The following is a 17,080-nucleotide window of genomic DNA, read 5'->3' on the forward strand; positions in this document are numbered from 1 at the left end:
TTGTCCTCGCCGATACCCCAGAAGCAACAGTGTCCCTAATTTGCTGGGAAGTGGCGGTGCGGTCCCCTACGGCACTGCGTAGGTTCCTACGGTCTTGGCGTGCATCCGTGCGTCGCTGCGGTCCGGTCCCAGGTCGACGGGCACGTGCACCTTCCGCCGACCACTGGCGACAACATCGATGTACTGTGGAGACCTCACGCCCCACGTGTTGAGCAATTCGGCGGTACGTCCACCTGGCCTCCCGCATGACCACTATACGCCCTCGCTCAAAGTCCGTCAACTGCACATTCGGTTCACGTCCACGCTGTCGCGGCATCCTACCAGTGTTAAAGACTGCGATGGAGCTCCGTATGCCACGGCAAACTGGCTGACACTGACGGCGGCGGTGCACAAATGCTGCGCAGCTAGCGCCATTCGACGGCCAACACCGCGGTTCCTGGTGTGTCCGCTGTGCCGTGCGTGTGATCATTGCTTGTACAGCCCTCTCGCAGTGTCCGGTGCAAGTATGGTGGGTCTGACACACCGGTGTCAATGTGTTCTTTTTTCCATTTCCAGGAGTGTATTTATCGTCCATGTTGCACTTCCATACATGGCTACACTCCATACAAATACTTTCAGAAATGACTTCCTGACACTTAAATCTATACTCGATGTTAACAATTTCCTCTTCTTCAGAAACGCTTTCCTTGCCATTGCCAGTCTACATTTTATATCTTCTGTACTTCGACCGTCATCAGTTATTTTGCTCCCCAAATAGCAAAACTCCTTTACTACTTTAAGTGTCTCATTTCCTAATCTAATTCCCTCAGCATCACCCGACTTAACTCGACTACATTCCATTATCCTCGTTTTGCTTTTGTTGATGTTCATCTTATATCCTCCTTTCAAGACACTATCCATTTCGTTCAACTGCTCTTCCAAGTCCATTGCTGTCTCTGACAGAATTACGATGTCATCGGCGAACCTCAAAGATTTTATTTCTTCTCCATGGATTTTAATAGCTACTCCAAATTTTTCTTTTGTTTCCTTTACTGCTTGCTCAATATACAGATTGAATAACATCGGGGAGAGACTGCAACCCTGTCTCACTCCTTTCCCAACTACTGCTTCCCTTTCATGTCCCTCGACTCTTATTACTGCCATCTGGTTTCTATACAAATTGTAAATAGCCTTTCGCTCCCTGTATTTTACCCCTGCCAACTTCAGAATTTGAAAGAGAGTATTCCAGTCAACATTGTCAAAAGCTTTCTCCAAGTCTACAAATGCTAGAAACGTAGGTTTGCCTTTTCTTAATCTTTCTTCTAAGCTAAGTCGTAAGATCAGTATTGCCTCACGTGTTCCAACATTTCTACGGAATCCAAACTGATCCTCCCCGAGGTCCGCATCTACCAGTTTTTTCCATTCGTCTGTAAAGATTTCGCGTTAGTATTTTGCAGCTGTGACGTATTAAACTGATAGTTCGGTAATTTTCACATCTGTCGACACCTGCTTTCTTTGGGATTGAAATTATTATATTCTTCTTTAGCTCTGAGGGTATTTCGCCTGTCTCATACATCTTGCTCACCAGATGGTAGAGTTTTGTCAGGACTGGATCTCCCAAGGCCGTCAGTAGTTCCAATGGAATGTTGTCTACTCCGGGGGCCTTGTTTCGACTCAGGTCTTTCAGTGCTCTGTCAAACTCTTCACGCAGTATCGTATCTCCCATTTCATCTACACCCTCTTCCATTTCCAAAATATTGTCCTCTAGTACATCCCTAGACCCTCTATATACTCCTTCCACCTTTCCGCTTTCCCTTCGGTATGTACTAACAGTGACAATTACTATTCTTTTAGAAATATTTGAAATTAAAAAAATTGTGGCATACTTAAAATACATATTATTAATTGTGCAATCTAACGCTAATTATTAATTTTGTTTCCGGATTTGTTTATGAAATAATAATATAATTTGGTAAAGATTCTTCTCCAGTCGACAAGGTTTTGTAAATTATTTTGCTTAGTAAATTCTTTGGAATAACGAGAGTACCGCAGAATGTAGGTAGTGGTGGGCATTCCTCTGATGGGAACGCACGTATTTTGCTAAACTTGTCAACAACAATGTAATTATTGCTTTTTGGAACGTGGAAACTATAAAGTTAAAATTTGAAAATTTTTTTAAGTTCCTATGAGACCAAACTGCTGAGGTCGTCGGTCCCTAGGCTTACACAATACTTAATCTAACTTTAACTAACTTACGCTAATGACAACACACACATCCATGCCCGAGGGAGGACTCCAACCTTCGACGGGAGGAGCAGCGCGGACCGTGACACGACCCCCCAGACCGTGGGGCTACCCTTTGCGGCTTTGTAAAGTCACTTATTTAGAAGAATGGAATAAAAAAAACGATATTCATAGCAAAATCCAACTCTTCAACAGTTATTTTGTCTTCACGAAAGCAAGAAATCGAAATTTTCAGCTGGAAGAAAGTACTCCTAGGCAAGACATTGAACCATCTACGTACAACAACAACGAGATAATCAAGCTAAGTACAAAGCTCTTCTTCTGTGATATTACTCTTCTCATAATTTTCAATAATTTGTGCGTAGAATGAGTATTTTAATGGTGATATGTAGAAGGGTAAGATCACTAAGTGCTTGCCTCCAACGCAGCGGGCGCGGGTTCGATTCCGGCCGGATTGGAGATTTTATCCGCTCGTGGACTGGGTGTTCTGTTATTTCATGCTCATCACCGTCACGCAAGTCACCCGATGTGGCGTCGACTGAAATAAGACATGCACTCGGCTGCCAAACTTCTCCGGATGGGGCCTCCCGGCCTACAATGTTATACGCTCACTTCATTTTTTGTGACTGATGTGATTGTGTGTGTCTGAAAACTGAAACTTCCTCTTCCGAAATACTTCAGTTTCAATATTATCAAATTTTAAGCTGATGAATAGTATAAGCGTGGTAGATCTGATATTAATAATGAAATAAAATAAAGCCGGTCCCGGTGGCCGAGCGGTTCTAGCCGCTTCAGTCCGGAACCGCGTGACTGGTACGGTCGCAGGTTCGAATCCTGCCTCGGGCATGGATGTGTGTGATGTCCTTAGGTTAGTTAGGTGTAAGTAGTTCTAAGTTCTAGGGGACTGTTGACCTCAGCTGTTAAGTCCCATAGTGCTCACAGCCATTTGAACCACTTTTTTGAAGTAAAATAAAACAAAATAATATTCGAAGTCTTGGTCGAATTAGGTAGAGCCTACAGGAACGGCGGCCTGATTGTCTCCTTGACAAGCAGTGGCGACGGTACATCCTTGCCAAACAACTCCACTCTCGAAGAAAACTCATCGATCCATCGTTATACCAGGTCCCAATGCCCAGCAATATTCAGAAATTTGCGAATGGCGGATTTTCACGCATCACTAAAAACTTTTCAGGGCCATTTATGAGTTATGACATGGCCATAATGCGCATCGCCACCTAGCCAACTCCTGTGAGGCTCCTAGTGAGGTTGTTTTTCTGTGGAGTCGTACCACTCCTGTCACTCAGCTGGTGTTGTTGTAATGCTGAATCCTCAGGGGCGTGAATTTTATCAGGTTGTGTTGCTGTACTATTGTACCTTCACTATAGTACATCTTACTAGTCCTGAACCGCGCGGAGTGGCCGCGCGGTTAGAGGCGCCATGTCACGGACTGCACGTACCCTTCCCTCTTCCCTCGAGCATGGGTGTGTTTGTTGCTCTTAGCATACGTTAGTTTAAGTAATGTGTAAGTTTAGGTACCGATGACCTAATCAGTTTGGTCCCCTAGGAATCCATACACATTTAAACATCTGAACTAGTTTCACGGAGAGGCGAGAGAAAGTGGAGGGACAGGTTCCCTAACGGAAGACACCTGCACCACAGTACCTCTGCTGCAATTCAGGGACGCTTTCCAAGAGCAAGGAGGTTTCGTCCTCAACACGCTGGTGGTGCTATGTGTGATTTGAGAACATCAGATTTTGAAGGTGAAGTGATCCGTAGATTTAGCAAATGTACCTTCAAGTAGAAAGCGTTCTATAGTCCATGCTGTGGGAACAGGTCACGTATCTAGAATGAGATTTTCACTCTGCAGCGGAGTGTGCGCTGATATAAAACTTCCTAGCAGATTAAAACTGTGTGCCCGACCGAGACTCGAACTCGGGACCTTTGCCTTTCGCGGGCAAGTGCTCTGCCATCTGAGCCACCCAAGCACGACTCACGCCCGGTACCCACAGCTTTACTTCTGCCAGTATCTCGTCTCCTACCTTCCAAACTTTACAGAAGCTCTCCTGCGAACCTCTACCTTCCAAACTTTACAGAAGCTCTCCTGCGAAGGAGAGGTTCGCAGGAGAGCTTCTGTAATGTTTGGAAGGTAGGAGACGAGATACTGGCAGAAGTAAAGCTGTGAGTACCGGGCGTGAGTCTTGCTTCGGTAGCTCAGATGGTAGAGCACTTGCCCGCGAAAGGTACAGGTCCCGAGTTCGAGTCTCGGTAGGGCACACAGTTTTAATCTGCCAGGAAGTTTCAGATCACGTATTTGTTTGGAGAGTACTGCAGGAGTACAACCTACTCGCCCACTGTCGTCGAAGGGGGCAGGCCTTAGGACCAACTGATTATTCATATTTTATGCAGTTTGTGCAGTGGTTCTTACACCAAAGACTGAATGATGTTGCATTCCACCCAAACGTTTTATTTACAGATTAGACCTCCTTTACACGTGATGGATATTTTAACAATAAGAACAGCCACATCTGGGTTATGAGAACCTGCATTCGGTTGCAGTTAGATCGCACCAGTGAAGGTTATCCGTAAACATATGGGTGGAAATTGTGGATATAATTATTTTCTAGGACCTTTAATACTACCACTTGGGTTAACTGGAGCAGCTGATTTAGATTTCCTGCAGACCACACATCCAGAACAGCTGGACAACCTGCTTCCTGTGCGCAGAGGTTTCTGGTTCCAGCATGATACAGCCCCAGCACACTCCAGTATTGATGTGCGAGCACAGCTAACTGCTAATTTTGGGGAAAGTTTGAGAAGGGTGTGTTGCAGGGCCAGCCCCTTGATTACTATGTTAAGGGACATGTCAAGGACATGGTTTACGTTTCTCCAACTGCTACTACAGCTGAGGTGATAGCCTGAATCACTGTTACATTCCACCAAATCCGACAGAATCCTGACGTACTCTTCAGAGTTGGACAGGCATTGATACGAAGGTGTGCAGCATGTGTTGAGACGCGGGGCACATTTGTATGAATAATTAATTTAAGTTACTGTGCGAACGTACCCAATAATAATAAACGGTAATTTTTGTGCAATCGTAGTTATTTATTCTTATAATCTTAAGGCTGCATTTAAGTCTAGATATTCCTTAATAAAAATGATGCTCTTCCTGTGACCTACCATACCTCAACGTTTTTCGTTGAGATCATGAAACATCTTGTATACTCTGATCCTGTTCTCACTTTCGACTGTCTAGAATCAAGTGGTGATGACGTTTGGCGATTCCAGAGTCGGTTCTGGGTCGCAGTCTTTTCTTCGCCACTGTCTCTGGATTATAGCTGTACTGCTGTCCTAGCAGAGTAATAGCATTTTAAAATAACCAGGACAATGAACGTTGGTAACTGACTTATAAGAACATAGACCGCAGTCATTCGCTGTTTGCGTAGCGGTAACAATGCTGCGATTTTTTTGGAGGTAGTCACTAATCTTTCCCAATCAACATTTCAAGAGGGCGCCTATAAAACGCTATATCCATGTTTAGAGTGTACGTCCATTCTCAACTCATTGTACAACGACTGTAGCTTACGCAGCGAGAGTACGTAATGGCCCCTCCATCGTCACATGCTACATCTATGTCTGTAGTTTACATAATGAGAAAATATAATGGCCTTCCATCCTTTATTGATGGTTTCTTAGACGGCTTCATTGCTAGCCTTATTTTAATAGTAACAAATTAATAAATATATCCCATTTTATGTTTTATTTAATCCGAAACTGGTGAATGGATTATACTACAGGAGGTATGTCACACTAACTTGTTAAAAGTTTCCAAGTAACCCTTCTAATTAATTTGTTGGCTACGGGGATGGATTCCCCCCCCCCCCCTGCCCATACATACACAGGTCTGCCACAAAGTGCACTTCAAAATGCCAATAACACTCCATGCAACGATTTTGACACAGTATAGCAACATTGTATTCCAACTATTGTACCTACTTATCTCGCAATGAAATCAGAAAAATGGCTGAATAAAGTCACTCCTTTTACTAACGGAACGATTTTCTGGTAGTCATAATATTGTTGGCGATAAAAAGATGACAACTATGTAAATGGCACTGAAGGAGTTAGAACATGTGTACAAAACGTAGGAAGCCGATGGTACTCAAATTGGAAAGGAGGTTTGGTTGATTCGTACGAGGGGTTTTAACAGCGAAGTCATCAGCCCCATCGCGATAAGCATACATGGGGAAGGAAGTCGCCGTGTCCTTGGAAAGGAACTATTCCGACATTTGAAGCGATTTACGGAAGTCACGAAAAACCTAAATCAGAATGGCTGGACGTGTGTTTGAACCGTCGTCGTCCCGTATGCCAGTTCAGTGTGCTAACTACTGCGCTAACTCGCTCCGTTTTTTCATTTATTTTTGTTTTTTATCATCAGAGTGACTTGGTACTGTCATGAAACTTTAGTAAACCATAGTGAAACCATCATTTAACGTAAGTTGCAAATGGGGAAAAAATTAATTATGATTACAAAACAATAATAAAAGCAGAGACGAGAAAAAACGAGAACGTACCCGAAAAACCACCACCAACTTTAAAGATATGTATAAAAAATCTTTGATATAGTTTTTTTGTATTTATTTAGTTTTTTAAATTTTACGTTATTACGTATATAAGTTTTGCATTGCACCGGTTCCCAGGACTCCTGAAGATAGACGTTGACTGTGGATATTGTATTACAGACACAGTCTCTTTGACTGTTCAGACATGTCAGTAAATCTGCCCAAAGATGTAAACAACCATGCATGAGCAGCGCCTATTAGACGGAGGGGTCCGACAGCCGATCACTTCCAGTCATTCCGCCATGAAGGAGATACACGGCTGGTGTTGTCTGTAGTTCAACCATGCCTAGACCGTCAATACCGCGGTTCGGTCGCGTCCACATCGTTACTTTGTGCCAGGAAGGGCTCTCAACAAAGGAACTGTCCAGGCGTCTCGGTATGAACGAAGGCGATGTTGTTCGGACAAGGAGGAGATACAGAGAGACAGGAACTATCGATGACATGCCTCGCGCAGGCCACCCAAGGGCTACTACTGCACTGGATGTCGATACCTATCGATTATGGCTCGGAAGTAATCTGACAGTAACGCCATCGTGTTGAACAATGATTTTCGTGCAGCCACATAACGTCGTGTTACGACTCAAACTGTGCACAACAGACTGCATGATGTGCAACTTCACTCCCGACGTGCATGGTGAGGTATATCTTTGCAACCACGACACCATGCAGCGCGGTACAGATGGGCCCAACAACATACCGAATGGACTGTTCAGGATTGGCATCACGTTCTCTTCACCGATGGGTGTTGCATATGCCTTAAGCCAGAGAATACTAGGAGACGTGTTTGGAAGCAACCCGGTCAGGCTGAACGCCTTAGACACACTGTCCAGCGAGTGCAGCAAGATGGAAGTTTCCTGCGGTTTTGGGGTGGCATTATGTGGGGCTGACGTACGCCGCTGGTGATCATGGAAGGCGCCGTAACAGCTGTACGATACGTGAATGCCATCCTCAGACCGATAGTGCAACCATATCGGCAGCATATTGGCGAGGAATTCGTCTTCATGGACGACAATTTGCGCCCATATCGTGCACATCTTGCGGACGACTTCCTTCAGGATAACGACATCGCTCGACTAGAGTGGCCAGTATGTTCTCCAGTCACGAAGCCCTATCGAACATGCTTGGGCCGGCCTCTGTGGCCGAGTGGTTCTAGGAGCTGCAGTTTGGAACCGTGCAGCAGCTACGGTCGCAGGTTAGAATTCTGCCTCTGGCATGGATGTGTGTGGTGTCCTTTGGTTTGTTAGGTTTAAGTAGTTCTACGTCTCAGGGACTGATAACCTTAGATGTGAAGTCCCATTGTGCTCAGAGCCATTTGAACAATTTGAATCTGAACATGCCTGGGATAGATTGAAAAGGGATGTTTATGGACGACGTGACCAACCAACCATTCTGAGGGATCTACTCCGAATCGCCATTGATGAGTGGGACAATCTGGACTAATAGCGTCTTGATGACCTTGTGGATAGTTTGCCACGACGATTACAGGCATGCATCAGTGCAAGAGGACGTACTACTGGGTATTAGAGGTACCGGTGTTTACAGCAAACTGGGCCACCACCTCTGATTGTCTTGCTCTATGGTGGTACAACATGCAGTGTCTGGTTTTCATGAGCAATAAAAATGGCGGAAATAATGTTTATGTTCATCTCTATTCCAATTTTCTATAGAGATTCCGGAACTTTTGGAACCGAGGTGGTGGATATATATATATATATATATATATATATATATATATATATATATATATATATATATATATACTCCTGGAAATGGAAAAAAGAACACATTGACACCGGTGTGTCAGACCCACCATACTTGCTGCGGACACTGCGAGAGGGCTGTACAAGCAATGATCACACTCATGGCACAGCGGACACACCAGGAACAGCGGTGTTGGCCGTCGAATGGCGCTAGCTGCGCAGCATTTGTGCACCGCGGCCGTCAGTGTCAGCCAGTTTGCCGTGGCATACGGAGCTCCATCGCAGTCTAACACTGGTAGCATGCCACGACAGCGTGGACGTGAACCGTATGTGCAGTTGACGGACTTTGAGCGAGCGCGTATAGTGGGCATGCGGGAGGCCGGGTGGACGTACCGCCGAATTGCTCAACACGTGGGGCGTGAGGTCTCCACAGTACATCGATGTTGTCGCCAGTGGTCAGCGGGAGGTGCACGTGCCCGTCGACCTGGGACCGGACCGCAACGACGCACGGATACACGCCAAGACCGTAGGATCCTACGCAGCGCCGTAGGGGACCGCACCGCCACTTCCTAGCAAATTAGGGACACTGTTGCTCCTGGGGTATCGGCGAGGACCATTCGCAACCGTCTCCATGAAGCTGGGCTACGGTCCCGCACACCGTTAGGCCGTCTTCCGCTCACGCCCCAACATCGTGCAGCCCGCCTCCAGTGGTGTCGCGACAGGCGTGAATGGAGGGACGAATGGAGACGTGTCGTCTTCAGCGATGAGAGTCGCTTCTGCCTTGGTGCCAATGATGGTCGTATGCGTGTTTGGCGCCGTGCAGGTGAGCGCCACAATCAGGACTGCATACGACCGAGGCACACAGGGCCAACACCCGGCATCATAGTGTGGGGAGCGATCTCCTACACTGGCCGTACACCTCTGGTGATCGTCGAGGGGACACTGAACAGTGCACGGTACATCCAAACCGTCATCGAACCCATCGTTCTACCATTCGTAGACCGGCAAGGGAACTTGCTGTTCTAACAGGACAATGCACGTCCGCATGTATCCCGTGCCACCCAACGTGCTCTAGAAGGTGTAAGTCAACTACCCTGGCCAGCAAGATCTTCGGATCTGTCCCCCATTAAGCATGTTTGGGACTGGATGAAGCGTCGTCTCACGCGGTCTGCACGTCCAGCACGAACGCTGGTCCAACTGAGGCGCCAGGTGGAAATGGCATGGCAAGCCGTTCCACAGGACTACATCCAGCATCTCTACGACCGTCTCCATGGGAGAATAGCAGCCTGCATTGCTGCGAAAGATGGATATACACTGTACTAGTGCCGACACTGTGCATGCTCTGTTGCCTGTGTCTATGTGCCTGTGGTTCTGTCAGTGTGACATGTGATGTATCTGACCCCAGGAATGTGTCAATAAAGTTTCCCCTTCCTGGGGCAATGAATTCACGGTGTTCTTATTTCAATTTCCAGGAGTGTATATATAATCAAAAAGCAGAAAGACAACGAGATCATATAGTAAACTAAGAAAAATTATAAGATGATTTCAACTATTGTATACGCTCAGGTGTATATATACTTCATCTACACACATTTACAATAGAACTAGAGGGACACTGAGCCGAAACACGAAACAAAACGAGCAGGTAAACTAGGAGAGTACAAGTCGAAGCAAAACTGATGGGAAACATACGTACAAAGAGAACACCTATCATCAGACTAATGAAATTAGCCAGCAGCTTGCGGACGGAAAACAAAATTCTACATGTTGGCGAAGACCGTGGAAAGAAGGGAGAATCTGGGCTCAATATGATGTAAGTAGTGTATAAAGTCTCAGAAGATCGAGTAAGGAAGGCCAATTGCGTCCTAATCCAAGACCTTCACAAATAAAGCCATTTCGTATCGTATCTGTAGACATACGATTGCATAAATCCGTGTTGCTAAGCCCAATACGGAAAAGTTGCTCGTTCGTTGGAATCAAGTTATTTACTTCCTTATACTAAGAGGACGCTACGCTCATCGACAAAATAGAAAGACTGATACTGCACCAAACTTCAGTCCAGTTTGTTTGCGGCGATCCTCTTTCAACGAGGTTCGGGCAAGGGACTGCTTTCCAAGGAGTCCGTAGTAATATCAAGGTGAGGACAGGTCTCCAGAGAATGTCAGCCTCTAAATATCTCACCGCAAGAAAGAAGTTGCGAAAGTGTTTTAACTTGTAAGTTATGCGACCAACATCAATAGGGGGTGCAAGAGTAGCAGGACGGACACAGAGAAATAAACAAGATGTGAATGTATGAGTTTCTTGAGTCACCATCGAAACATTACGTCATACCTGCGTCTTCCTTCGTATGTCAGCCAGGCTCAGAAGTTTCGTGACCACCTCGTACCGTTGGCGAAACGTATGGGTCTTCCATAATAAACGAACAGACAGTTGCTGTAGTTTCATCGCCATCATCGAGGGAAGGGGGTAAACTTGGGCCACATAAGACATATGTATCCAGTATTCGCACTTTCTGGAGCAGAGTAAGAGAACGCCTTTCAAGTTCTAGTATCGCTCCCTGTATTTTTTCCGTATTTTGAGTGGACAAGGATCAATGATGATACTGAGAGAAGAAGGCCGATCCACCACAGTAACCCATGTAACAACGGCGTTATCAAAACCTCGCAAAGTAAGAAGCCGCCATTTACCTTCATTAAGTAGAGCACCTGAACACCGACAATAATCGTCGATTACAGCCTTCAGGTATCTACGCAGAGTTGCGGAGTAGAACCATCACGTCATCCGGGTATGCACGAACAGCTATAGTCACTCCGGAGAGCGTCTAGCCTTTCAGCTGGGATGCTAGAATCCGAAGTAGGTGTTCCAAGGACAACACAAATAAAGTCATTGACAGCGGGCTTCCTTGAGGCATATTTATCGGGGGCGTCAGTTGGCCATTAACTACCACCGAAGGTGAAATACCCGTAAATACATTTGAGAGCACTCACCGTGGGTCAACAGTAAAACCAACTGCCTCCAGAACCCGAAGCAAAAAGTTGTGGTTAACACGATCAAATGCCTTATCAGAGTCTAGGAAAGCAAAGGAACAAGGGACGGACGTGACTGCAGCAACCGAAACCACGTCACGATGCTCGACTACAGGAGTAAAAATGATACGACCAGGTACGCAGCTTTGATGTTTGGCAACAATCATCTCCATCAGAACCGACATCCTACTATTAACTGCCCTCGCCACAGTCTCTTAATCAAAGTTTGACAAAGTAATCGGCCGAAAGGTATCAGGAGAAGCTTGTCCAGGGCGTTTGGGAACTAAAACAATTTTTCCCACTTTGAAAGAGGTCGGTACAACTCTACGCTGAAACACTTCGCTCAAAAGAGTCGTAAAGGTAGCACCCAACAACGGCCAAAAGCGCACGTAAAATTCCTTGGGAAGTCCATCTAGACCCGGAGACGTTTGAAAGGGCGATTCCACAATACATTTTTAAACTTTCTCAGGCTGAAATGCAGCAAATAGCGCTTCACTATGCTCAGGTGTAATTGTCGTACTAGTGTGTCGCACGGGTTTGCACCGAAATCATCGACGTCGTAGATGTCTTCATAGTATTGGTGTGAGACACGCACCATATCAGCTTGCTCCGGTACGATACGTTCATTATTTGTTGTGAGAGAATGTATACACGCGCGTCGATGACGGGACCGATGCCGAAGTAAATTATATAAGGAAGTCAGTTCTTTCGTCATCAATGATCGTGGTTTGCATCGCATTTTCAACCCTTCCATTTGTATTCGTTGCAAAGTCAACAATTTTGCCTTTACACGCCTAAAATCCGCTATGGGCAGAGGGTCGCGATCCGCAGCATCAGAAAGTTCACGCAGGATGGAATAGTAATATTCGTAAGTTCTCCGAAAGTCTTGCGCTTGGGCAGCACAAAAAAAACATCAAAGTTTGCCTGAGCCTCGGTTTTGCCAACTGTGTCCACCAGTGAAGGATAGAAGAGTACTTCCCAGTGGACCGTAGCGTACGCCCCCACATGTCTCGCATCACGTCATCGAGAGAGGGGTCGGATAGGTGAGCGACGTTTAACATCCACCGAGTGTGAAACAATTTAACTGGTTACCGTTCTAGACTGAGGGTTGTAGTCGCAGCACAGTGATCCGTAAAGAAAGCTGGGATGACTTCAACATTAAGAATGCAATCGCGCAGGCAGTCTGATAAGTAAAACCTACCTAACCGGCTACTAGAAGTCGCAGTAAAGTGAGTAAATTTAACTAACGTCGGGTATTTACATATCCAGACGTCTTTCACGTGTGAGGAGCGGACCAACGCTTGTAATTCACGACAGAAATTAAAATTTGGAAATTGATCTGCCGGACGCAACACATAGTTAAAATCACCACCCCGAGGAGTCTTACGCAACAAATAAAGAATATCCTCTGTATAAAAACGCGAACGATCCACTGCGCGACCAGTGCCAGAAGGAACATTTAAAAGAACCAAGGTACCAGAAACCAACATTTCCACCTCAGCGATAGGAATGCCTTGGCGAAAGAATAAGGCGGTCCCCGTAGAACATACGGGTGATACATTAAAGTTCACGCGGATACCAGGTAAGGAGAAATGCCTAAATAACACATCCTGTAAGAAGACTACGTCCGCACATGAATCATAAATGAACTGACGCAGCGAAGCCAAACGCAGTTCTGATTCCACGTTCTGATTAACGTTTAACGAAAGGAACGTATAGGCTTGGGTCATCGATCACAGCTGTACAGGGATGTACGGAACGTCCGAGGGGAATTAGGTAGATAGCTGAGAGTCAAGCTCCATTGCAGAGTCCACAGAGGAATAAGACACCGAGGGAGCAGAACCCCGTCACCGCAACCTTTTTTCTTCGATTTCTTAGGTGTCACTTCACGGTCAGGTTGTATACGCTGTTTCTGTCGGCTACGTGGCATGGTCGCCTCTGCAGACGAAGGTGTAGGTCATGGGCACAGCTTTATGCCCCCCAGAACAAGGGTCATGTAATGCAGCTCCAGGCACTAAGGCGGAAACATTCTGTGGAACTGCAAAACAACAGGTGATACTTAGTCGCTAATTTTATTGTCCTCGGGAATTGCTGTAGGCGGCAGGAAACCTTCTGCAGGCTGAAGACGAAAGGGCAGGAGGACATTGCATAGTCTCAGACTGTAACGGAGGCCACAAAGACGAAGGGGGGATTCAGCTCCCTGACCACACGTAGGAAGCTGAGATGGAGCCACTTCGGGAGCAGGAGGGATGATGGACATCTTCGCCACCCACCGTACCACGAACGGGAGGTATCTAGCATCGAGGGGAGCAGAGGACACAATCGATGAGGAGCAGGTTGGCGCAGCAGGCACAGCCAAATCTTCACCATCACTATCTGGAGTGCTTCGTCGCTTGTTTGCACCGTCACAGATTCTGTCCTGGGGGCTATAGGATTCTGAACCTGTCGCGAGGGTAAAGGGGGAAATTCATTGACACGATTATCGGAATTGACTTTTTGTTCATTATGATCCGAAGCAGAAGTAGGTCTGACGGCGGGAGTGGAAGGAACAAGAAAGCCCTCCTCGGGAAATTAGACCGAACGCCTGAACTGTCATATCATACGATTCAGGTTCCCTCTTGACCAGTATACATGAAACGAATGCCGTAACAGCACACTTGTAATTGTGATGGAATATTGCGTTTGACATGCTTTTACAATGAACGAACCCCACTATAAAACTGTGATATGCGTTGAGTAGACCAGCGTTCACGACGGACGCTTTTCTCGTTACCATAAGGACTCAAATGTCCATTAGAAAGTCATAATCAACTTCCGGCGGGAGATTGAACACTCGAATACTGGTATTGTGAATTTCAGCGTCTGCGAGTGACACCATACTAAAGGAATTATCGCGATGCTTGAACGGGACTAGAGAACCATGTCGCAACAGTAATCTTTCAAAGTGTAGGGGATCAATAAATTTCACGTAAAACACTTACTCGTCTGCATCAAAATAAGCGATGTGGACCTGATTAGAGTTCACATGAAATGTATCGACAAGCCAATCGGGCTTCTAGAGACCCGGGCTGCACGTGTCGCAATGTTTTATCGAAAGTAAAGCTCACAGTACCTTTTCGTGGAATACACGTGGAAACCATGGTAGCCATAGCGGAGCGGCCGACGCTGCTGCGAGTAGACGAACACTAAACAGACAGTAAGGCGGAGCGGAGGCGCTGCGACTCACTCGGCAGACAGAACAACACAAATGAGGAAAACTCCACACAAGCGACGCTGCAGCAAGTGAAATAAACAAGAAACTTCCCGCTCGGCGCACAAAGCGCAACTGAACGATGTTCTGATAGTCATAATATTTGTTGAAGGTAAAAAGATGACAAATATGCGAATGGCACTGAAGGAGTTAGAATATGTGTGCAAAACGTTAAATTATAGGAAGCCGATAGCAATAAAATTGGAGAAGGGGGGTTGGTTGGTTGGTTGATTCGTGGGAGGGGACCAAACAGTGAGGTCATTGGTCCCATCGGCTATGGAAAAGATGGGGAAGGAAGTCACCGTTGTCTTTCAAAGGAACCATCCTGACATTTGCCTGAAGTAATTTAGGGAAATCTCGGAAAACCTAAATCAGAGTGTCCAGACGTGTGTTTGAGCCGTAGTCCTCCCGCAGGCGAGTGTAGTGTGCTAACCACTTCGCCAACTCGCTCGGCCGATGTCGAAAAGTGTGTGATTCTAGTAACTACCGAAAAAAGTGCTCACAATAAATATTCCCCTGGCGATATGCGTAAAAGTGTTATTAGGCAGAAATTTATGCAGTTTTACGTAAGACAGAACGGAGCTGTTCCTCTGGAAGACGACGGACTCGCGTCCTACCATCGGCATGATGAAGATATCGTGATTCATCAGAGCATGCAACGCTCTGACACTGCGTCAATGTCCAGTGCCGATGATGATGATGTTTGGTTTGTGGAGCCCTCAACTGCACTGTTATCAGCACCCATGCGACGTCCCAATTTTCACACAGTCCAATTTTTACACAATCCAATCTAACCACTGCCACGAATGATAATGATGATGCAATAATGAGGACAACACAAACACCCAGTCCCAGGGCAAAGAATATCCCCAACCCGGCCGCGAATCGAACATGGGACCGAGAGATTCATAGGGAGTAACGCTAGCCACTAGACTACGAGCTGCCAACTCCTGCGCCAATGGTCACGTGCCCATTTCAGTCGTAGTTGCCGATGTCGCGGTGTTAAAATTGCCACATGCATGAGTCGTCATCTGCGGAAGCCCATCGTTAGGAGTGTTCGATGCCCTGTATGTACAGACACACTCGTACTCGCCCAGCATTACAGTCTGATGTCAGTTCCGTGACAGTTCTCCGTCTGTCCTGTTTTACCAGTGTGCCCAGTCTACGACGTCCAACATCTGTAATGAGGGATGGCCGCCCAACCCCACGACGTCTGGAACCTTCGTTTCGTCACGTGTTGAAGATACTCACCACATCAGTCCTCGAACAGCCGACAGGTCGTGTAGTCACCGAAATACTCGTTCTGAGCCTTCGGACCGTAATAATCTTTCCTCGGTCAGACTCAAATAGATCGTGCGCCTTCTCCATTCTACATACAGATAGCACGCTCACTGATACTACATGTACCGTTCGTGTGTCTGACTAGCAGTCATTCCTCGCCAGGTGATGCTGCTGTCGCCTGGATAGATTTATGTCCATAGTAGGTCGGTGGTCATACTTGCACCGCAAATATTTCAGGCATGGAAACCACTATCGAAGTGCGGTTTTCACGAAATTACACTGCAGGCACGGGCTCGTATTTACAGGCAATACACAGATTTTGAGACGTTGACGGAAGTGCAGTTATTTACAACAGTTACAGATTTTTATATGGGGCAGTGATTATTGACAGAACAATATTAAAAACAGGCTAAATGAGAGTTTCAATGGTGAGGATGTCAGTGAAGTCGTTAGTGCAAGTAGTTTACATGAAATCGTATTGTCAGCACTGTAAACATCGACAGATGTTTGTTATACACTATTGCTTGGATGTTAGGCAAAGATGGTATGTTTGTTTACATTCTGTTGTGTGTACACTGAAATTGCATTTTGAGGGTACTCTCACTGTGTGATAGCGGACGTAGTAGGACGTGCATGGAAGATGGTATTTCCCAATGCGAAAAAAGCGGACATGCTCATGGTTTGTGGTGAATGTAAGAAGTATGGCGTTCGTTCGTGTACCGTGTACGACGAAAATATCCCAATAGACGTCAACAACTTCAAACGGCGCGTTACTACTGCCTGTACTGAAGATTCCGCTGAAATACTAGAAAGTGTGAAGCGATCGTTGCATGACAGGCAGCAACGTTGTACTGACGCAGGTGGTGGGCATTTCGAGCACAGGCTTTGAGGGTACATTGGTTCTTTACGTGTCAGACCGCAAACAGGTACTGTATTCACTTTTGTTTGTCTTTCGTTTGGCCTAAGCAGTGTCTCACA

Source organism: Schistocerca gregaria, chromosome X (genome assembly GCF_023897955.1).
Source record: "Schistocerca gregaria isolate iqSchGreg1 chromosome X, iqSchGreg1.2, whole genome shotgun sequence".
Classification (NCBI taxonomy): Eukaryota; Metazoa; Arthropoda; class Insecta; order Orthoptera; family Acrididae; genus Schistocerca; species Schistocerca gregaria.